The sequence below is a fragment of the Panthera uncia genome, chromosome C2 (assembly GCF_023721935.1).
Source record: "Panthera uncia isolate 11264 chromosome C2, Puncia_PCG_1.0, whole genome shotgun sequence".
Classification (NCBI taxonomy): Eukaryota; Metazoa; Chordata; class Mammalia; order Carnivora; family Felidae; genus Panthera; species Panthera uncia.
The window spans coordinates 42,745,603-42,771,034 of NC_064810.1; the positions used below are offsets into that span (position 1 = coordinate 42,745,603).

A 25,432-nucleotide genomic window follows, 5' to 3' on the forward strand; every position below is an offset into this window, starting at 1 on the left:
TTTACCCCTGCTAACGAAGACCCTATATTTAGTTTTGTTTTGTATTATATTTAGTGATTGTTGTTAGGTAGCTAACTTGGTTGTTGCATGTATTGCAAACTAAAGTCTTAATGTTATCCTGTTTTGAATTACAGATTAGCTAATATTCTTGGTTGTTACTTATTTTTCCTCAGCATTTCTTCAGATATTCCTTACAGCTGGTTAAAAGCAATCTATTTTAATTACATTACAGGTTAAGTTTCTTTCTTTCACAAATAATGTGATTTTCCTTTTAGGTCTTAGAAACTAAACTTGATTCTTTTTTTGTGCCAAAAGTTTTTCCTATGATTGACATAGTCACAGGTATATTTTACTTACCCTTTTAAGGCCTACATGTTAATACAGAAATAAAACTCATTTTTTCTTCAGTTATCAAAAAATCATGTTAATACTATCTTCAAATATTGCCACTCTGATGTTTCTTCCATTTTTTTCCTTCTGAAACTTATATGTCTATTTCAGAGTCTCTACATGTCACATTCTTAACATTACATTAACATTCTTAACATTCTGATCATTCTTAACATTACACCCGTGTGAACATCTTAACATTTTGGTGCATTAGTGGCAAATTCTTCAGTAGTGTCTGACAAGTTGCTAAGATTTTCTTCCTTGATGTCTCATCTAGTTTGTACTATCTGTTTCCATTTTAAGGGCAATATAAATGTTGTTTAGTATTTCCAAAATTAAATATTTTTTCATAGTCCTAAATTCTTAGTTTTCACTTACTAATACTATTTCCTTTTAATTTTTTTCATATAACTATTGAGCATCAAAAACATGCTGAATGTAATATCTTCATTAGACCACCTTATCAAGTTATATTTATAATCTGCATTTAACTTATGTACTAGTTGTTAATCTGTCTTGTTACCACGATTTTTTTTTCTTTTCTTGGAATTTGATAGGTTCTATCCTTTGGAAAAGGAGTTTTCTTTTTGAATATATTCATATTTTTCTTTGTTTTGATTTTCTTTCAGTGTCTCCTAACCAACAGTTTGCTAGGGTCTATTCCCTGGCCCATGTGTCCTTGGGGCTTGAGGCTTATGATGAAATTTTGTAGTCGTATGAAATTAATAAAATATTGGGCTTTTGACTGTGTTGGGTACTGGGGAGACCAACTTAAACGCAGAGTTTCCATGATCTTTTCTCAGTTCTGAAGCTGTTCATGTTTCTTGTAGCTACAGGTTCAGGAGTACTGTTGCCAGGTAAAATACAGGCTGCCCGATTCAATTTAAATTTAAAGTAAACTGGATACTATTTTTTGTAGAAGTGTGCTCATTTTATTTAGTATTTGTATTTGCTAAATGTGACAGTCCTACTGAAAACGTGGTCCTTCTGTGGTATGGCCAGCCTCATTCGCTGAGATACAGAGCTTGACAAATAATGCATATGGTCAAGTAGGGAGCCTGACTCTTGTTTTCATATCACATGGTACACATGTCCCTTTAATGTGCCAGAGACAAGTCCTTGGCCATCACTGTATATTTATGGGTCAAGGACCCATGGTTTCAATACTGTATGCATTTTGTCCGTTTCCATTTTTTTCCACCTGGCTATGCCTTTTCCATTATCTATACTTATAATGTTTTGTTTTTATTTAAAGCTAAGAAAGGACATTGCAACCTGAATATACTGTGTCATCTTGACCAGAATCTCATCCTTCTTTTAATAATAAAAGTATATTGAAAAGAAGTAAAGCATCACAATATTTTAAAGGGTATCCAGTTATCTAAATAAATATATCCCACAAAATACATTCTGCACATATATTTAAAGGAAGATAACCATACTTCTACAATTAAATCTAAAGCCAATATAATATATTATTGAAATTCAAGTGTTAGCATTTTCAATGAAATCACAAGCCCAGTAAATATTTGGGAGAACTTGATGTTCGTATTCTGCATTGTGTATAACACTGAACTTTTATGAAGTATTTTATTATTAGGGATTAACTATAGCATTACCTTTTAATGGAATCATAAATCTTTAATTATAGTTCAATATGTTGCTGACTTAAATTGCTTTTGGACTGAAAATTCTATTACAGTATACAGTATGAAGAAGCAATTACTTTTCCCTAAAATAAATATCCTAATTTCTAAACAGAAGAGATGCATTTTGTAGTACAAATCTTTTATTTTTTGGGGGTGGTGGGGGTGGACAGTAAGACATCTTTCCTAGCAAAGAGATGTGGCATTATTTACATGTCTTTGCTAAACAAGAGAAAATAAGAATGGGAGGAGATACTTTAAAGATCATTAGTTTAAACCACAAATGGAATCAGGATTTACTTTTATTGCATTCTTAATAATAGTAACACAACAACAACAACAAAACCAATAGTAGCAGCAGGAGCGAATACTTGCTTGAACATGGTCTATTGAAATAGTATCTAAAAATTGTGTTTAAAATTATCTTTATTTTTTATGTGTGTGTGCTCAATTCAGTTTATATGAAACCTCATATACATGAACATATATTTATTTATGTGATTTAACATATTTAAATAAAAAATACATGCCAGTTAAGCACAAATATGATATCAGACTAATTTAATCCATGTTGTTAATTTAACACAGACTAGAAAATATTGTGTAATAAGATGAAACTTTGTTTTAAATATCATCACATTATATTTCATAGTTTAACATTTTCAAATAATAAACTTCTTTAAGTTTTATTATTATCCTATTCAAAATTGGGAATACTGATACCAGGCTAATAAGAATTTATTAAAATATGGGTGTACCATATTTAATAGCATAGTGCCCGTGTCATAGTAAATGCACAAATAATAGCTTTTTTCTTCCATTTATATTCTAAATAATCAATACGAAAATTTATAGTAAATATATATTTAAAAGTATACTAAGCTGGGATTTATTCTATGTATACAAGACTGATTCAACATTCAAAAGTCAACAGGGTAAAAAAAAAAAATCACATGATCATATCAATAGATACAGAAAAAGCAATTGACAAAATCCAACACTTATCCATGATAAAATATTTCAACAAAGAAGGAATAAAAGAGAACTTCTTTAATTTGATAAGGACTATTTATAAAAACAAACTATAACATCACACTTAATGGTGAGAAACTCAAAGCATTCCCAGTAAGGAACCAGGCAAAGATATCCTCTCTCACTAATCCTATTGAACATTGTACTGGAAATTCTAGCTAATGTAAAAAGATAACTAAAGGAAAGAAAGACTGTACAGATTGGAAAAATAAAACTTTGTTCACAGATAACTTCATCGTTTTGTAGAAAATATGAAATACTCCTCAAAAAATATTCCTGGAACCGGTAAGTGATTATAACAAGATTGTTGGACATAATGTTAATATACGTAATTGCTTTTTTATATGTCAGCAATGGGCAAGTGGAATATGCAATACCATTTACATAACCCCCCAAATGAAATACCTTAAGTATAATTCTAACAAAATATGTACAACGATCTATATGAGGAAAGCCACAAAATTCTGACGAACAAATTTTAAAAATAACTAAATTAATGGAGAGCTACTCAATGTTCATTGATCAGAAGGCTCAATTTTGTCAAATGTGTTTGTTTTATGGCTGTTAGAATCTGTCCCAGAGAATGCTTTATGCATGCTTGAAAAGAATATCCTGTTGTTTTTGAATGAAATATTCTGTATATAATAACTGTTAAATCCATTTGTGTCATTCAAAGCTACTGCTTCCATATGGATTTTCTCTAGGTTCAACTACCCATTGATATAGGTGGGATGTTAAAGTCCCCTACTATTATTGTGTCACCATTTCTCCCTTTATATCTCTTAATATTTGCTTTATATATATAGGTGCTCTATGTTAGGAGCATAATTTATAATTGTTATATCTTCTTATTAGATTGATCCCTTTATCATTATCTAATGCCCCTTTTGTCTCTCATTGCAGTATTTGTTTTAAAGTCTGAATATATATGTGTATGCATATATATATATATATGTATATATATATATATGCATACACATATACATATACATACATACATATATACATACATGGGATATTACTACCGCAGCTTATTTTCAATTTCATGTGGATGGAATAACTTTTCCCATCTCTTCACTTTCAGCCAGCATATGTCTTTAGGTCTAAAGTGAATCTCTGGGGCACCTGGGTAGCTCAGTCAGTGAAGCATCAAACTTTGGCCCAGGTCATGATCTCATGATCTGTGAGTTCGAGCCCTGCATTGGGCTCTATGCTGACAGCTGAGAGCCTGGAGCCTGCTTCTGATTCTGTGTCTCCCTTTATCTCTGCCTCTACCCCACTCATGCTGTGTCTCTCTCTTTCTAAAAAACAAAACAAAACAAAACAAAAACTTAAAGTCAGTCTCTTGTAGGCAGTATACAGATGGATCTTGTTTTTTTATCCATTTAGTTGTCCTATGTCTTTTCCTTCCTTCCTTTCTTTCTTTCTTTCTTTCTTTCTTTCTTTTTCTTTCTTTCTTTCTGTTTATTTATTATTGAGAGACAGAGACAGAGCATGAACAGGGGAGGGGCAGAGAGAGAGGGAAACACAGAATCTGAAGCAGGCTCCAGGCTCTGAACTGTCAGCACAGAGTCCAACACGGGGTCCAACTCACAAACCGCGAGATCGTGACCTGAGCCGAAGTCGGATGCTTAACCAACTGAGCCACCCAGGTGCCCCGTCCTGTCTTTTCATTAGATTCAGTTGATTTTATTTATAGTAATTATTGAAAGGTGTGTAATTATTGCCACTTTGCAAAATTGTTTCTAGTTTTTGTAGTTCTTTCCCTTTTCTTTTTTTCCTCTTTTTTTTCTCTTGTGTTTTGATGACTTTCTTGAGTGTTATGCTTGGATTTTCTGTTCTTTATTTTTTGTGCACCTATTAGAGGTTTTTGGTTTGTGCTTACCATAAGTTTTATACACAGCATCTTGTATATAGCAGTCTATATTCAGTTGATGCTTACTTAAGTTTAAACACATTCTAAAAGCACTGCATTTTTAATCCCCCTCCCACATTTTTGTGTATATGAGTCCTATTTTACATCTTTTTATTTTTATATTCTTTAATTATTGTCGATATCATTGACTTTACTACTTATTTTCTTTTAAGGCTTATTCTAGTTTTGTAAGTGTTTGATCTACTTCCTTGACTATATGCTTGCTTTTATCAGTGAAATATTTTCCTTTCGTAATTTTCTTCCAGTTATGGCTGTTTGTTGTTGTTGTTGTTGTTGTTTTTACACTTAAAGAAGTCCCTTTAACATTTTATAGGGCTGGTTTAGGGGTGATGGATGTCTTTAACCTTTGGGAAACTTTTTCTCTCTCTTTCAACTCTGAATGGTAACTTTGCCAGGTAGTGTATTTTTGGTTTAGTGGGTTTGTTTTGTTTTGTTTTGTTTTGTTTTCCTTTCAGCACTTAGACTGTATTTTGCCCCGCACCCCCACTACTGGCCTGCAAAGTTTCTGCTGAAAATCAGCTGATAGCCTCATGAAGTTTCCATTATATATAACACATTGCTTTTTTTCTTGCTGCTTTTAAAACTCATTTTTTATCTTAAACTTTGATATTTTAATTATTGTGTTTCTGGCATGGACCTCCTTGGGTATATCTCATTTTGAGCTCACTGTGCTGCTCTTAAATGTTTGTTCCCTTCCCCAGGTTGGGGAAGTTTTCAGCTATTCAAACAAGTTTTCTGCTGCCTTGTCTTTTTTTTCCTTCTAGGATGTCTTAAATGTGAATGTTAGTATGCTGATGTTGTCCTAAAGGTCCCTTAATGTATCTTCATTTTTAAATTCTTTTTTATTTTTCTGTTCAGTTGGGTGGCTTTCTATTACCATGTCTTCCAGATTGCTGATCCACTTTTCTACATCCTCTAATCTAGTGTTGAGTCCCTCTAGTCTATTTTCATGTTAGCTATTATATTTTTTCAACTCTGATTAGTTCTTTTTAATATTTTTGTTCTCTTTGTTGAAGATCACACTGAGTTTATCCACTCTTCTTTCAAGTTCGGTGAACATTTTTATGACACTTACTTTGAACCCTTTATCAGGTAGTTTGGCTATTTCTATTTTGTTTACTTCTTTTCCTGAGATTTTTTATTGTTCTTTTGTTTGAAACATATTTCTCTGTCTCCTTGTTTCATCTCTCCGTGTTTGTTTCTGTGTATTAGGTAGCTCAGCTATGCCTCCTGGTCTTCAAGATAGTGCACTTAGATATAAGGCATCCTGTGGGGCCCAGTAGTACAGAATCAGGTGCTCCAGGAGTGCCTTCTGTGTAGGCTTGCATACCCTCCTGCTGTGACTGAGCTGTGACTGCTGCACACGTGTGCAGTATGCTGACGTGTGGGGCTGGCCCCAGCCTAGTGGGCTGCAGTGAATGGTTATGACTACTGTGTATACTGGTTGGCAGGGAAGGCCTCCAAGCACAGCTGGCGAGGAGGCCCAGCTGTACCTGCAGTAGGCTTGCTGGTGGGCGGGGCTGGCCCCCAGCCTGACTGGGTGTATTGATGGATTGTGACTTGGTGTGCTGGCTAGAGGCCTGCCTGTGGCCGGTGGGTGGATTATCTCCTAGTACAGCTAATTGAGAGCCTTGGCTGCAACTGTTGACAGGGGTGCATGTTGGCAGCATTGTAACCCCCTCCCTGAGGCAGAATGTGTTTTGTAGTGGCACCGGTTCTGGCCAGGGCTATCCGCCGAGTGTAGTGGGGTGGTAGTCACTATGGAGAGGATACTGGTCCTGACTGTTGCTGCCCACTGGGTGTGGCAGGAGGTATTCGCTTTGCAAAGGTGTGTTTGCTCATTGGGGTGGATTTTCACAGAAACCCTGGGGTGGGCAAGCAGCACTCCCAAGGTAAATGGAAAGTGCCAGTTACGCCGAAGGAGGGCAAGAAAATGGTGCCCAACAAGACTTCCGTTCCTGGAGAAAACTGCTACAGTTCCCTGTCCCTCAAGTACATATTAAAATTAGTCAATAAATCTCCTTCACTTATAACCCAGGTCCTTTGAAATTTCGGCCTCTGTGCTGGGTCTCAGATCAAGTGATACAGTGTGTTGGCCCATTAAGAGCAGAATCTGAGTTTCCTGTAAATCTTTGCTTTCCTCGAGTTAAGTCCCATTGATTTTCAAAGACATTATGGAGCTTGTCTTCCAAGTGCATGATCCCCAAGGTAGGGTGTGCCTGATGTAGGGTTTGATTCCCTTGCTCCCCAGGGAGAACCTCCATACCTGTGATATTTCTCCTGCATGTGGGTCACAGCACAGAAAGGTTGGGTTCCAACCATGTCTCTTCCCCACTTCCCCTTCTCAATGTGGCTTTCTCTTTCTCTTTAGCTGTGGAAGTGCTGTTCAGCTGGTCTTCAGATCATTTTCAGAGTGAGTTACATTATATATACCTGTAGCCTCAGTATGTCTGTGGGACAAAGTGACCTCAGGATCCTCTGACTCTGCCATCTTCCTTGACCCCTAATGTTATCTCAGTTTTAGTATAATAGTGTCCTTGATTCTTACCAAACATAGTAAATATCCACTGTTTAAAAACAATAGTTAAAAATAGCAACTATTCACTGTTTAAAAACAGACGGAATAAGATTAGCAAAATAGTATGAACAGAAACAATTTTGTTAACTTCACAATAAATACAAACAGGTACTCATGGATTACACTTGAAATAATAAAAACCAAAAACAGTACTCATGGATGACACTTGAAATAAGGAAACAAAATAGGATGTATTTGATTCTCATCTATATACAAAAATTCAACAACTAGATCAGGGTGTTTTTTTTTTAATTTAATAAAACCATCAGTTAATATAGACTTCACAAAGGAATGAAAAGATGAATGAGACATAACTCATTTCTCATGTGGAAGAATATATACTTTATTGGAGGAGAATGGCACATACTTAAAATATGCAGGTAATCAGTAAAGGGAGGAAAGCGTTTTCTAAATTGAAACGTGTATTGTGTGAAAAGTCCATTTTACTTTGACATTATAAATTCGGCCTCCATATCCTTGTAAAGAATATGAAAAGTACTCAAAAAATATTTCTAAATGTTCAATAGCCACCCACAGATAGTAACTTGTATATTTCCCTTTAAAGGTGGATAAAACATTTCCAAAGAATTCTTACTGAAAAATAATCTCAAAATTTTAAGTAAAAAAGTACATTCTGCTGAAACTAAAATTATACTGTATGTTAACTAACTGGAAGTTAAATAAAAACTTGAAAAACACATTCTGAAACAATATATATTTTATGAGCTTAAATTGGCTCAAAATTGATATGCATGTATTTTTGTGTGTGCACACATGCATATATGTGCAAATAATACCTTATTTGTGTGTATATTTCCAGAAACTTAATTGTGGTTATTTCTCATTTGGTGGTGATTTTACATACATGTAAATTACACACACACACACACACACACATATATGGCATATGTACAATATATTATTATACATGTAATGTATATTATGTGAAATATTATATATAACAAATGTTATATGAATACATATATACATATTCTATTCATAAAATGCATGTTGCATGTATTATATAAATGATTATATAAAATATATAATGAATATATATTATTTTCTAATTAGACATTAAGTGGTAGAAATAAAAGGTGTTTTCCAGAAATAGAAGGATAAATATTTTATGATATTTTAAGTATAAATTCTCTATTTAGGGGATAGTAGTCAGTCCTTGAAACTGTATAAGTATTTTAACATTAAGGTGGCCACCGACGCATGTGGAATAAGTCGAGAAAGCAAGAAGTGAAGAGAAATTAAACACACATAGAATACAATTACAACAAACTGCATTTTCTAAGAAATCATATGTGCAAAATAACAAGAGAAAAGTCTCCATGAAACCTGGTAAATATTTATTAAATATTTTGTAAAGCTATCATAGAGTCATATACTCTACCTTGTGTATCACTGTATTTAAAATATGACAGCAAAGCCATTTTTTCAAAAGTGCTAAGAATCTTTGACACATTTACATGCTATGGAGACCTGTGAAAAGTTTGAAATCATAGTCAGCCAGATGGTTATCTGCATGATACCAAATTGCCACCTGCTTAACAACAGTTGCATGATTAACTGCACTTTAAAACTTTTTATCTAAGTATTTGGCAAAACACAGGAACAATCATTATTCTATGTGATATTTTAAAGCATTTCATGATACTATACATCTGACGATACAGAAAATCTTTGTATTTCATAAAAATAACACTGTTAAGTACATAGCACAAAAGCACAAAATGTATTGGATGGCATAAGTGTTCGTGTCATTGTGAGACTTGCACTTTTTATTACTTCTAGAAAATATATGTTAGACCCAATCTTTCACCTATCTGCTGCCCTGTTTGTTCGATCATAAAAGGAGATCATGAAGGAGATAAATGTTCTCATGAAGGAGAACATTTACATTTAATTTTTCAAGTAACAGAGCTGCTTTGCAATGCTACCTCAGAAATTTGATTGGTAAAACAACTTAAATGGTAATTTGTGCCTTTGTGTAACTCATATAATAGACTTAATTTACACAAACGTTAGAAAATTTAATGGATATTTTCTTTATGTATCAACACATTTTAATAGCAGTATGGCTATTGTACAACCAGCTATTTAACATTAGCTGCATTAGTATAGATTATAAGCACAACTCGCATGCTTTATGCAAATAATGAATAAATTACATTCTGATAATAAATTAATAACCTATTTTGTGAGTAAGTTGTGTGTAGGCCATGTATATAGACAATACATAAAAATGGAACTCAGAAAGAGCTGAATTAGTTTAAAAAATTAGTATTTTCATTATGAATGTGTATTTTAAAAATGTATAGGTTTTCTACATTTCTTTTACCTTTTATTAAACATCATAGTATTTAAAATGCTTTGCACAGTAATTACTGAAGTTGTTTTACTGTTTGGCATGTATTCATTCACGTATTTGTGACTGCTGCATGAATGTTTCTACCCATCAACTTTCTCTTTCAAATTAAACATTTCAATTATCCAAAATGTTTGATCATTAAAACAAGGCACCGCCCGGGCTTTCCTTTTCCTCTATATTTAGTCTCATGAGTAAATTTGGCTTTAGTAAATTTACAGAAATGAGACTTCCAAAAGCCTTGAATACGAAATATAAAATATTGCGAAGTATCTCAAATATCAAGATAATGGACTTAGATAAAATAAATGACTTAAAACTGCTTTAAAAATTATGTTATTTCAATACAGACTTGTGATATACTTGCTCACAATTCTTGAAAATTACGAATCTAAAATATTGGCTTTATTGACTCACTACTTTGGTGTAGCAGGATTCTTGCACAGAGAATTGACATCAAGGTTTTTTTGTTTGGTTGTTTTTTTTTTTTTTTTTTTTTTTTTTAGAAAGCAACTTTATTTGTGCCAGCACTGCTCGGTTGGGTTTGTACCCGAACTGAGCTCGGAACGCCACGTGGCATAGTTTTTATATATATATTTTTTTTACTTTTTTGTCTCCCATATATGGTAACTACACACACACATACACACACATGTAGTCTGATTAAGCGGTCTCATGTTCCAAGGTTGTGAGGGATGTTGTCACATACGGTATAGTCAGGTTGCCTTTTTTTTCCCCCCCTTAGGGAGGGGACGCTATCACACGGGAGCTTTATGAAGCTATGATATCCAAACCTTTCTCTGATTCTTAATCTTGTTGACCCAACCACTAATTCATTTTCTCTTCAAAACAATTTTCTTCCCACATTATTTGTAATTCTCTCTCACAGCCTAGATAATAGCTCAATAATGACTTTTACTGCATCATGACAACTATGGATAGTAAGTAACTCTACTCAAAGTCTAATAATACTCTCTCGCTCTGTCCCAAGCCTCCCTAGCACATGAAATTTGGTATGTCTTCGCAAACATTTTTTTCTTCAAAAGGATTTTTTTTTCAAATATACCTCAAATGTTCAGCCTGTTCAGGTGCTTAGAATTATTTGTACCTAAAGGAAAAATGAAGACACTGATACTACTCTAGAGAGAACACAGAAAGAGAAAAAAGAATATTGTGTGACCATTTTCGTGTGTGTGTGTGTGTGTGTGTGTGTGTGTGTATGCATGCAAACCTGTGCATATACAGGTTTATTACATAAACCTGGAAAATCATCTCTATGCCTTTTTTTATTTTTTTAATTTTATTTTTTAAATTTTTTTTTATGTTTATTTACTTTTTAGACAGAGAGAGAGACAGAGCATGAATGGGGGAGGGGCAGAGAGAGAGGGAGACACAGAATCCAAAGCAGGCTCCAGGCTCTGAGCTGTCAGCACAGAGCTCAATGCAGGGCTCGAACTCACAGATCGTGAGATCATGACCTGAGCTGAAGTTGGACACTTAACCGACGGAGCCACCCAGGCGCCCCTCTATGCCTTTTTTTTAAAATTAGATTTTATAAGAGATTTTGTGTCTAATCACTATCGGAGTTTATAATTGCAGAATCCTTTGTCAACTTTTAGAATCTCTATAGTTTTATATATTTTTTTCACATAAACACATTCTTTCTACACATTAGTCCTTTATTTTGTATAATTTTTGGTTCAATTCCATTTTTGAGACTAGATATTAAAACCTTTCCTGAGTAATTTTCTGCCCCTAGAGTTGGATTTAGAATGCCACATTTTTCTTTTCTAAACTATAAGTAGAATAATATTTTTATCTTCTAGAAGAAAAAAAAAACAAAACAGGGAGCCTGGGTGGCTCAGTTGGTTGAGCGTCTGACTTCAGCTCAGGTCATGATCTCACAGCTCGTGGATTCCAGCCCCACTTCGGGCTCTGTGCTGACCACTCAGAGCCTAGACCCTGCTTCCGGCTCTGTGCCTCCCTCTCTCTCTGCCCATAACCCTCTCACATTCTGTCTCTGTCTCTCTCAAAAATAAAGAAACATTTAAAAAAAAAGAGAAGAAAGAGAAAACAATTGATAGGTTTTAATTTATTATGGTATTTAAAATTAGATACTGAGTATATTTTTAGCTTACTATTTAAGGAAAAACAGGTGAGTTACATATAAGTATTACTATCATCCTTAGCAAAAAACAAGTCTATATAAATATGCAAGATATATAGAATAAAAATGGTTTGTCTTAAGTGGTACAATTAAGTTTGTACTTTGTGATATAATCCGATTAAATGTGTGTTTTAGGTTTTAATAGTTTTATATTTGTTCAATGACAGAAAAATCTCATCCTTCAGGTAAAAGACTTGGGAATAAGCAGGTCACTGAGAATATAACCTGAATCTTAGAGAAAGGACTTGCAAGAAGTAAACAGGAACATGCATTTTGCTTATTCAGATATTAGGAGACTCAACACAAACCTGTTAGTATTCCTAATAAGGACTGAACAATCTTCAGTGTAAACCCAAGTGCAGTTAGGTCTCTGTTCTACTAGATACGTTCATCAATACCTCAATGGTTTCAGTTACCTTCTTTCTTTTTTTCCTTGAATACTGCAAATCTTTTGCTAAGGAAGAATGCCCAGGTGCTGAGAATCTTCAAACTTTGTACATAGCTTGGAAGTTTAGAGTGTTGAACACAGACTGCATTTTTCCTTTTATTAGTGTCCACATACCCAGCATTCTTTGTCTGTTGTAGTCAGTAGAGCTTATGTCATTGAACCATGCAGGGAAAATAGAATGCTCTCTCTGAAGATCAAATTAACTCTTAGACACCAACCTAAAAGCTAACAGAATATTTTATATATTTCATGTGAAATTTGGTTTTCTTCTAACACATGTTTGTATTTCATGCTTCTCCTTGCCATTCTCCCTCTATGTAGAGGTAACTCTATGCAGTAGGAGAAAATTTAGGTTGCTATAAAGAAAAAAGACTTATAAGAGATCTTGAGAGACTGGACAGTCCAGAGGTGCTTCCTCAAACACGGTCCCTTTTTATTTTAAACCTTTTCTGAGTCTAATTGAATGTTCTTCTCTTAACTGGAAGACTCATGAGTGGCACCAGAATATATCTTCTTTCTCTTAGGTTGGATTATTTCAGTGGAGATCCAAGGATAAACATTTTCATATAAGTAATTTATTAAGAGGGTTCTAGTAAAAATCAGAGTAAAGAAATTGTTCGATAGGGGCAAAGTTCAATAAAGACAAAGTACTTTGTAGGAAAATTTTAGTTCATCCTGCAGAGATCTCTTGAAATAGTATAAGTAGTAATTCATAGTGGCTCTAACAAGATAGAGAGGAGCTGAAGCATTTATATTTATATCCCACATATATTTGTCAGTCACTGGGTTACAAAAGGCTGAGGGGAATGCTGGCTTACTCATCTGGTAAAACAGGTAAAATGTGATCAGGCAGCTTTAAGGGCAAGTCCTTTTGTATGTTTGTTTTTGTTCTCTCTTTTTTTTTAATGTTTATTTTGAGAAGAGGGAATATAAATGGGAGAGGGGGAAAGGGAAAGGAAGAGAGAGAATCTTAGAAATCTTGCCAAGTTTCACACTTGGCATAGAGCCCAATATGGGGCTTGATCCTACAAACTGTGAGATCATGACCTAAGCCAAAACCAAGAGTTGGACACTTAACCCACTGAGCCCTCCAGGCACCCCAAGGGCAGGACCTCTAATAAGAAGATTCAATTGCTATTCAGAGTAGAAGCACATCAGTAGCCCCTGTACATGCAAGTGATAAGGAATAAGAAAAAAAATATGCATGTACAAGCGTGGGCTTCAATACTACAAAAAAAGAGGTATAATCTCACTACTGAATTGCATGAACTTTGTTTTAGCTGAAAAAAAAATGTCAGTATAAAAATTAAACTACAATAAATTTCACCCTTTAGGTGTACTTTTTGATGAATTTTGGCAGTTGTATATATTCATTATCTCATCAATCATGATACAGAGCAATTCCAACCAACTAAAATATATTCTTGGGCTCCTTTGCATTTCATGCCTCCTCTGGCTTTCCTTCCTCACTGCTAGGAAACACTGATCTCTTCTTTGTCCCTATAGTTTTGCCTTTTCTGTAATTTCTTATAAATGATATAATGCTTACGTGTTTGTGTTTGACTTTTTTGACATAGCATGATTTTTGAAATTCATCCATTTTCCAATGTTCAAATCTGTTTGTTTTTACTGCTGAGTAGTATTCTCTGAAATTGGGTTGTCACAATTTGTTTACTGACAAGTTTGTGATGGGTGTATCATTGAGCATTTTGATCAGAAATCTCTGAGAGTTCTATTTGCTCCACATCCTTGCCAACACAAGGCATCATCAAGCATTTTGATTTTAACAGTCTAGTAATTTGGTGGTTTGAATTTGAATTTTCTGAGTGACTAATGTTGAGCACATTTCCATATGCCTATGGGCCATTCATCAATCTTCTTTTGTAAATGATCTATTCAATTGCCATTTTTTTTTGTAGGAAGCGGTTTTGTTTGTTTTTTTGTTTTGTCCATAGAAGTCTTCAATGTTAAGCACCATTTATTAGAAAGACTATCTTTTTTTCCATTTTTTCCATTTTTCCATCCCCCATGATTTTTCCGTTTAACTAACTTGGCACTGTGTAAAAAAATAAACCCACCCTGTAAATCTGTGATTATTTTTTCACTCTCTATTCTTTTTTATTGATCTATATATTGATCATTACCACTATGCACACTATATGTGGTGAATCTTTCAATGGCAGATGCATTCTGTTTTGAGGTGTTTAAAAATAATTAATTTGGTTAGATTTTGTTCAAATTCAAATTTGTCAATTATGTCAATTTTTTTTCTTTTTCTAACAATTATTGATAGATAGGATGTTGTAATCTCCAGGAATAGATTTCAAGAGAATTTATGTTTCAAGCCCAGTAATTTACATTCAGTTCTCTTTCTTACACATTTGATTGATTGTTCGATTGTTTTCAGGTCCTCTATTTTCTCCTTCAATTCCCCTTGCCTTTGAATCCTTAAGCATAGTTGTAAAAAGTACTTTTAAATCTATGTCTGCAAAATCCAACATGTTCATCATTTCTGAGTTTGTGTCTTTTGATTGGTTTTTCTCCTCTTTTTAAATTCACTAATTTGCTATTTTGTACTGAATATTGCTGTGTTATGCTATTAATGTGTAGATTTTGTTGTCTTAAAACAAGGTGACATTTTATTCTGGTAGAATTTGCAAATGAGCTTGATTTATTTGAGCTTCTTCCTAGATTGTACCAAGATAAGTCTGGGATTATTTCTTTTAGGACTATGTAAATCTTATTCTTAATGTATTGTCTTTCTGGGAGCTTACCAAATGCCTGGGCTGTAAAATGAGATCTGTCCACTCTAGCTTATAAGAATTTGAACATCTAGCAGCTATATTCAAACCCAAACAATTGTTCAGCTCATATCTCGGCAATAGCTCCTCTTCGGTAGTTTTCTTTTCTCTTTTCTTTTCTTTTCTTTTCTTTTCTTTTCTTTTCTTTTCTTCCTTTTCATTTGTTTTGTTTTGTTTATTTTTTTATTTTTTTACTTTGGTTGTGGAGTGGTTAGCCTTGCAAAATCTCCTCTCGTAACTTCTCAGCTTAATATTTATCTAGAAAGTCAAGACAACTCCTGTGCATATTCCTGAAGTCCCTTCATTGTACAATATCTTCTTCAGTTTTTGGCCCATAAAGCCAGCATCCTCAATAACATAACATTGATCTCTGTGGTTCCAGCTCAGTGTAATTTTCTGCTCTATTTGGACTTGCTGTACTCCAGAAAGTATCTCCAGGCATAAAACTGAGGTTATAGAGTCATCTGACAGTTTTTCCTTCTTTTCATGATAACAGCATCACTTTGCCTATCATGCAGTATTTGAAAAGTTATTATAGTTATCTATTAGGAAACGTTAATTGCTAACAGTTTCGCCATTTTAATCACATATGGAAATCCCCATTCTTCTTTTTCTGAGTTATTTTTTAGTTGCAGTATAGCTAACACACAATGTTATGTTTGTGTCAAATGTACAACATAGTGATTAGACAAGTCTGTATATGTTAGGCTCACAAGTGTAGCTACTATCTGTCACCATATGATGCTATCACAATACCATTGGCAATAGTCTCTATGCTATACCATTTATCCCCATGATTTATTCATTCCCTAACTGAAAGCTTGTATCTTCCACTCCCCATCATCCATTCTGCCCATCCCTCCCACTTTCCCCTCTGGAAACCATCAGTTTTTCTTTGTATTTATGGGTCTGTTCCTGCTTTTGTTTATTTTATTTTTTAAGATTCCACATATAAATGAAATTGTATTTATCTTGGTGTGACTTATTTCACTTAGCATAATACCCTCTATGTCCATCCATGTTGTTGCAAATAACAAGATCTCATTACTTTTATGGCTAAGTAATATTCCATTATAGATATTTACATTCATATTCAGATTTATAAATATATATGTATATACACACATGCCCCACATCTTCTTTATCCATTAATTTATTTATTGAATGTCCCTAAATTTTTAAAGTGAGTTTTTCAACAAATTGTTTTGATTAACTGGACAGGTTTTCATAGTTTTTGAGCAATATTTTTTAATACATATAAACATCCTTGGAAAACTTCCTTCATAATTAGTGACAATTTTCCACATGAAAAAAGAATAGTGTATTTTTATCAACAGGGGAAAAAAGAATAGTATATTTTTATTGGGTCATCCTAATAATGTAATTAGAATTTATGGTATAAAGTCATTACTTAAAAAGTAAAACTTTTAGAATAATGTCTATGTTATTTGTCATTAATGTAATGTTCTAAAGGTCACAACATTAAGTGCATGTGTGAAAATTAGTGCTGTATACTTGGTTAGTTATGTCTTGAGGTGAAATAATCATAAATAGCTCAACTTTACAAAATAGGATACTGAGTATATCCATTGATGGTAAGAAATAGTGAGTAGTGACCCAATCTGAAAACAGTATACCATATTTCTTTTACTTGCAACATCTTTCACAAAAAAGTTAAAAAATCAACCCAGCAGGGCGCCTCAGTGGCCCAGTCGTGTAAGCGTCTGACTCTTGGTTTCAGCTCAGGTCATGATCTCAAGGTTCCCGGGCTCAAGCCCCCCACTGGGCTCTGCGCTGTTAGCCAATTCCTTAACATTTCTTCCTCTCCTTCACCCTCTCTTCTCTCTTTCTCTATATACACACATCCTATTGGTTCTGTTTGGCTGGATAATCCTGACTAATACAAAGGCTGTATTCATTTTCCTTAACTAAATACATATGTTCATGTCTCACCTCCTTTGCTAGTAGTTCTTATATATTGTTATAATTCCAGTTATTTTATTTGCATATGATTTCTATCACAAATTAGGGTATAAAATTCTCTACAACTGAGACAGTGTATAAAACCACTTTTATATCTGTGTCTACTACGTTTTTCTTTTTTAATTATTGAGATAGTTTACTCATTTTTTTTAATGTTTATTTATTTTTGAGAGAGAGACAGAGCAGAGAGGGGGAGGGCCAGAGAGAAAGAGAGACACAGAATCCGAAACAGGCTCCAGGCTCTGAGCTGCCAGTACAGAGCCCGGCGCAGGGCTTGAACTCACAAACTGTGAGATCAACCTGAGCTGGAGTTGAACGCTTAAGCAACTGAGCCACCCAGGTGCCCCTCTGGTCCATTTTTCAACTACACAGGTAGAATGCCAATATATATTTTAAAAATTAATCCTATTGCTTTATATTATGCTACTGACTCTTGTGAGTAAATATGAAGTATTTGATATATTATTAAACCTCAAAAAGTATGTATCTTTGTGTGTGTGTGTGTGTGTGTTGGAAAAGAAAAATGGAATGATATCATTATTAGTTGCTTCTGATGACTCTCAAAGGAACCAAAAACTAAATGAAATATTTGTCCTATATCTGTTCATGAGTGTTCTTAAAAGAAATATTAGTTTTGTTTATCATGATTAGTATCATGTCATAATATTTTAGATTGTTTTCAATTTAATTTAAAGAGAATAAGGCCATATCTATTTTAAGTATACTGTTGCTTTTGTCCCCAAAGTGAATATAGTTAGATTTACTTTCACTGCCACTTTATTTTTAATGAGAATATTTCAGTGACAACAACAGTAAAATACTCTGATTGTTTTCAAATTAGAGATATAAACTCTGCTCCATAATTTACTTTTGCCTCTCTACTTCATGGAATATTCGTTATTTCTAAGAACTGCAGTTTCCTATAAATGATATAAATAAGGTAAATGATGATCTTCACCTTTCCTTAAATTTCTAAGAGGCAAAGACTAACTGAAAGTTTGTATTCACCTATTTTTTTTCCCATGGGAATTATTTGAGACAGAAGTTTTTCTTTTATTATTGGCTGATAAGCAAACAAATTGAAGCAAATCAAATCAATTTATAAACCTGTAGGAGGATAAAATATAGACATAAATCTACCGAACACACATGTAACTAATACACCCTCTGCACGTATTCTGAATGATTTCAGCTAACGCTACTCGTCTGTCCATAGGCACATGTAATGAATGCCAATGCAGTCATCTGGAGGCTTAGCCATCCTTCTCTTCTTCTTCTTTTTTGTCTCTAGGCTCTCCAACTTTTATGTTTTTCATTCACTCCACTAAGCTTCTCTTGAGCTTTCTAGGTTTGACAAAGTTGTCCTCTGGCATGTTTTTGCCAGCTGTCATGGCCCATGTGCAATTTAAGCCTCTGTTGCACACTATTGTAAATCCAGGTAATGAAAGCCACAAACTTCTCACAAGCATTATAAAGCTGACATCTGTCAAGATAAATATTGTGCAGTCAGCAAAGAGAGGGGATGGCTTAGATGGCTTAAACAGGTAACCTTGATATTTCATTTGAGAAGGCTTTAGATGCACCTTCAAAGTATCGTGGTTTGCATTAAGTTGTTATGTAACATCTGCAGATCACTTTCATGCTCTTAATAAGTAATAGTTTATGTTTTTAAAAACATCTGTGTTTTGGAGAAAATGGATGAATTATTTCCTAAGCCCATTATTTAAAAACATGGTATGATTTTCTGTGTTTTATTTACTTATTTACTATTTTATTGTAATATTAATACCTGTTGTTTAAATAAAATAAATACATGTGTTAAAGTACACATATGAAGAATATCACAATTACTTTTATTATCACAAACCTTTCAATGTTTGTTTAGCAATACTTTATATTCCTTTAATCTTTTATTTTTGCAACGAACACCGTATGAAAATTTGCATCTTAATATATCTCAGTAAATCTTATGTCATAAACATTGTGATGTTAATCATGTTTATCTAAATTATAGCATGAAGTTACCCTGTAGCTTTCTGGCTTTTAATGACAGAAGATTTTACAGAGTGCTTTAATTATAACTATTATAACAACTATACAAGTAAGTTCTAACATTGACCATTTCTTATAGGTCAGACTATTTCCTATGTGATATATATTCTCTCATTTAATTCTTTCTAAAAAATTTTTTTTTAAAGTTCATTAATTCATTTTGAGAGAGAGAACACACGCAAGGGGAGAGGAGCAGGGAGTGAGGGAGAGAGTGAGAATCCCAAGCAGGCTCTGTGCTGAAGTCCAATGTGGAGGCTCAAACTCAAGAATTACAAGATCACGACATGAGCCAGTTGGCTACTGATCTGACTGAGCCACCTAGGCCCCCAATCTCATTTAATTCTAACAATAATCTACTACTCATACTATTATATATTATATAAATATAAGTTAAAGTAATACACAAATAATTATGTAAATATAATACAATAACCATTATATTATTATGTTCTCTCTCTCTTATAGGCAATAAAGCCAAAGATTAGAGAAGTAAAACAAAATGGTTGAGACAATACAGCCAGTAAGAACAAGAGCTGGCACTCGAGCACATTCTTGTAAGCATCTTTAGAATTAGTTCTTGTAATATCTTATCATGTACAACACTATGTGACAGGAAAATGAAGATTTAGTTTTAGTTACAACTCGCAAGTTAGAAGATTATTCTTTTACCCCATCTTATTTCTTTAGTATATTCAGAGAACACCGTAGAAACAGAACAACACTGATCACTATGGAAAAAAAAAATAGAGCTGACTATATAAGGGAAAAGAATCTTCATCCATTCCCTTTGAGCACAGGAAAAAAAAACAAAAACAAAAACTAAAAACAAATGCTTTGTGTCAAGGTATAAAAAAAAAAAACCCAGAAATGAGAATGCTGTAAGAATTACATTCTCTCTTATCAGACAGTGAAACACCAAACAAGAGTAGACCAGAAAAAATGTTATTGACATAGACATGCTTTTTATCATTATTTTTTAAGGAACGAAATACTGAAAATGGATTTGGAACCCATAAAATCCTTTAGAATTTTTCCATATAAGTATGTATATAATGATTGAGACCCATAGTATACATGTGTGAATCTTTTTATATACATACGTGTGTGTGTGTGTGTGTGTGTGTGTGTGTGTGTGTGTGTGTGTGTGTGTGTGTGTGTGTGTGTATTTCAACAGTAGGTAAACTAATGCAAGGTCTAATTATTCTGTTAATTTTGTATTTTTGAGATTGGAAATAAGAGAAAGATCCTGTCATTAGAATCTAAATTGTAGTATACTCATCTGTGAAGAGATCTATCATTTTGTGAGAAAGAATAAGGAAGAATGTGATGAAATCAGAGTGAGCAACTGGGGGTGGAGGGGAGGAGAAAAAGCCAATATAGTATGCTCTTGCTCTTCTCTATAAGAAATAAGGTAAATAAGATTAACATATATATATTTTTTTAATTTCTAAAGAGAGCAAGAATGAAATATGAACTACTCAATTTTACATAAAACTTAGAAAAAGGGAATTGACAGGGAGAAGCAAATACATTTATATGATTTTGACTTTGAACTGTATTTCTTTTACACTTCCAAAAATGAAATTCATCCACCTGTAGGGAAATACCTTAAAAAGTAGGAAAAATAAATGCAAAATGAGGCACAAACATTAGAAAATAAGTCCAACTCTATATTAAATAGGTAGCACATCCATGTCTTATACAACGTTATTTATAATTATAACTCAATAAAATTGGAAAAAAACACCAAAAAAACCCCACAGACATAAGACATAAATAATATTTCAAGTAATTTTAACACAGTTCTTTATATAGATTTATACACACACACACACATACATGTATAAACAGAAAGAACTATAAATACACTTTTGGTACATTTTCAATCAAAAATGAACAATAGGTTTATTGTTAGTAATGTTGACAATGTAATTGTAAGCTACATTAAAGTACATTCTTGGGGCCCCTGGTTGGCTCAGTCAGTTGAGTGTCTGAATTTGTGGCTCAGGTCATGATCTCACAGTTCACTAGTTCGAGCCCTGCTTCAGGCCCTGCGCTGACAGCTCAGAGCCTGGAGCCTCCTTCAGATTCTGTGTCTCCCTCTTTCTCTGTCCCTCCCCTGATCAATTACTTTCTCTCTCTTTCTCTCTCTCTCAAAAATAAACACTTTTTTAAAAAGTACATTCTTTCAAACTACACCAAATGTATTATAAATGAATTTACAATTATTCCCTATGTTTTAAAAAATGTAAATATATTGAATTTACTTGGAAACAGTTTTTACAGCATAAAAGCATTAAATAAAATAGTTTTATAGCATAAAAGTACTAAATAAAATAGGTAAAAACCTTTTTGTTAAATTTGAGTTAGAAATACGAATGTAACTTGTAATTTAAAGTATGTATATTCTCTAGGTTTTTGCTACTGAAATAATCTAGAAGCAGTGACCTCCTAAGAGTAATGTGTATACGTAACAACCAGACTTTGATTCTAAAAACTATTCTCCAATATAATGAAGAGGTGAGACTTGAAGAAATAGCTATTTCCAAGTCTGAGAACAGGGAAAATAGAGAAAATGAAAAATGCACACAAGAAAGTGATCAAATATTAATGTGTTCATATCAAAAGGATACAGAAATGGGTTGGCAATTTGTGTGGAAAATTATATATATATATATGTGTGTGTGTGTGTGTGTGTGTGTGTGTGTGTATAAATGTTTTTTTTTCAATGCTATACATCTCAAAATCTTGATTAGTTTTTCCAGTATGAAAAATATGATATCCACTAAGTTTGGTATATACACTTAGTGGATCTTTCCATTCTGTTTATTTTTAAACTTTTTGTATCATTTTGTTTTAAAATCCTATTGTGCAAAAATATATGGCATTAGAGAGGAGACAGTAAGAGTTAAGAAGAAAGATAGTATCTTTTAAGCAGTAGGCTTAAACCATTCATATGCATACCGATTTTTGATGAGTTTGAATATATTCCATATTTGGTTTTATGTGGTCTTACTTGTCATTATTCACTTATTTTATACACTCCATTTTCTACTTTTTGGTGATTTTAGTTTGCTTCGTTTTGTTTACGTATTTAAAACTACGTATTTTACTCTCAAATTTTCTGATTACTTTTATGTACATATTTGACAGGTAACATTAAATTTAAATCTTCTAATAAAAGTTGGAGTTTAATAAGATCAGTTTTACTCTCTGCAAGGACATTAATACCTATTTAATTTTATCTTCTTTTTTCTTCTCCTCTTTCCCCATAAATAAACACACACACACACACACACACACACACACACACATCATAGGACAAACCTTATTATTTTCATCTAGGTTGTAGTTTAATTTGTTAACTAAAACACATTTTAAAACACTGATTATTTAGATATATTGCAGACATATTTTTGGTAGCAAATTCTTGAATAGTATTGTTCAAATGCCAGTAAGCTAATTAAATAATTTATAGAAATATAGCATATCAAGAATGGAATATTTTGTTGTCATTAATATTGATGTGATTTGTCCATATCAGCATATATTTAAAATGCTCAAAATTTATTGTAAAGTGAAAAAATTAATTTATATGAAGACAGTTATTTTAGATACCATTTTATTCAACTTCTATCAATAGTTATGTCTAGAGAGATGCCCAAATAAATAGGTAGATATATACATACATAAACAACTTGTCATTTCTGAAAATAGGCACCATTATTTTATAAACACATTTGCCTTTATTGAGAGGAACTGGTACAATGTGTTACATATACATTTGTAATGCTAAAATTTTGCCATGTTTATGTATTATGTAAAAAAAAAAAAAAAACCCTATTCAAAATGTCTACTACAACATGACAGTTTTTAAAAAGTTCTTACAAGCCAATGATTACATGTTACATGGGCATCTGGGAAAAGTTAGTAAAAAAATTAATTCATTGATGAAGAAAAACACATGTCCCTACAATAAGGAGAGTTGAATCTTCACAATCAGTGAAATAAGATTTGCCTACAATCTTGTCATCTACAATATTAGCAAAGCGCTTTAAAATAAACAATTGATGGAGAATGTGAGAAAAATGTTACTGAGGTGAAAATTGGTATTTAATGGCAATACATATATCAACCTTCAGCTGGTATGAGACAGTGTAATTAATTATTGGGATAGCATTCCAAGTAAGAGTATGTTTAACAATACTCTGCCCTCTAAGGAACATTTCTTCTGTTTTTATTTTCCTTCAATTCAATAAAAAGAGAATTAAGAATGATGTTGATTTGAGTTTCTAAGGTTCACGCCTGCGAGTCAGGATTCTCAATCCAGAGACAATGGCCCCAATGTGACAGAACCCCAAAGGCCTCATTGAGAGTAACTGGAATGAGAGAGTTGATAGCTTTGATGACGTGAACCTCTCTGATTCCCTTTCCCGTGTCATCTATGCCTATGGCTTTGAGAAGCCTTCTGCCATCCAGCAGTGAGCCCTTCTTTCTTGTATCAATGGTTAATGTGATCACTGAAGCCCAATCTGAGACTGGGAAAATAGTCACTTTTGCCATATCAATTCTGTGACAGATTGAATTGGAACTAAAGGCTACACAGGCCTTGGTCCTGGCACCCAGCAGAGAGTTGGATCAGCAGATACAGAGATAGTCATGGAATTAGGAAATCACATGGTGCCTCCTGCCATGCCTGCATTGAGGGAACCAATGTGTGTGCTGAGGTGCAAAAGTTGCAGATGGAAGTTCCCCATATCATCATACCCCAGGTCATGTGTTTGATATGCTTAACTGGATATACCTGTATCCCAAATACATCAAGATGTTTGTACTGGAGGAAGCTGATAAAATGTTAAGCCATGGATTTGAGGACCAGATCTATGACATATTCCAAAAGCTCAACAGCAACACCTAGGTGGTTTTGCTGTCGGCTACAATGCCTTCCAATGTGCTTGAGGTGACCAAGAAGTTCATGAGGGAACCCATTTGGATTCTGGTCAAGAAAGAGGAGTTGATCCTGGAAGATATCCACCAGTTTTACGTCAAGATGGAACAAGAGGAATGGAATCAGATGCACTGTGTGACTTGTATGAAACCCTGACCATCATACAGGCAGTCATATCCATCAACACCTGAAGGAAGGTTGATTGGCTCACTGAGAAGACTCACACTTGAGACTTTACCATGTCCTCCATGCATGGAGATATGGACCAAAAGGAATGAGATGTTATCATGAGAGAGTTCAGCTCTGGCTCTAGCAGAGTATTTATTACCACTGACCTGCTGGCCAGAGGCATTGATGTGCAGCAGGTTTCTTTAGTCCTCAATTACGACCTTCCTACCAAAAGGGAAAACTGTACCTACAGAATCAATTGTGATGGACCATTTGGATGTAAGGGTGTGGCTATTAACATGGGACAGAAGAAGACAAGAGAATTTCTCAAGACAATGAGAACTCTACAACACCTCCGTTGATGTATACCCCTCAATGTCGCTGAAACCATCATCTGAGGTGCTTCCTGCTACCTAGCTTTACCTGGAGTTCAGTCCTTAGGCAGGATAAGGGGGGAGGGGGCACTGAAGAGGAGCAGGAGAGGGGAGGGAAGGGAGCCAAGGGATGGACATCTTGTCATTTTTTTTTTTTAATAAATGTCACTTTTTGAGGCCAAAAATAAATAGACTTCTGTTGATTTTATTTTATTATATAGGCTATAGTTTTCAATATAAAAAGCAAATTTATACTTTTTTTTTTATAAATTGAAAGAGAACAGCATGTTTGGCATCATAAAACAGAGCTATGGTTGAAGTGTATCTATTGTAGACATTACAAGTAATCTCAGAATAACCTCGTGGTTTTTCTTTTCCATTTTCATGGGTGTGTGTTTGCAAAATCTAGTTTAAAAAGAAACCCATAGCAGTTTTCATTTGCCCAGAATGAGGGATGAAGATTACAATTTACAGTCACTTTCTATTTTTTTATTGACGTATAGCTGACATACAGTATCCTATTCGTTTATAT

The 25,432-nt window shown here is 33.7% G+C and overlaps 1 pseudogene; it reads left to right on the plus strand.

Moving 5' to 3' along the window:
• Positions 1-6,764: 6,764 nt before the first annotated feature.
• On the plus strand, positions 6,765-24,888 carry LOC125921542 (eukaryotic initiation factor 4A-I-like; annotated as a pseudogene).
• Positions 24,889-25,432: the final 544 nt, after the last annotated feature.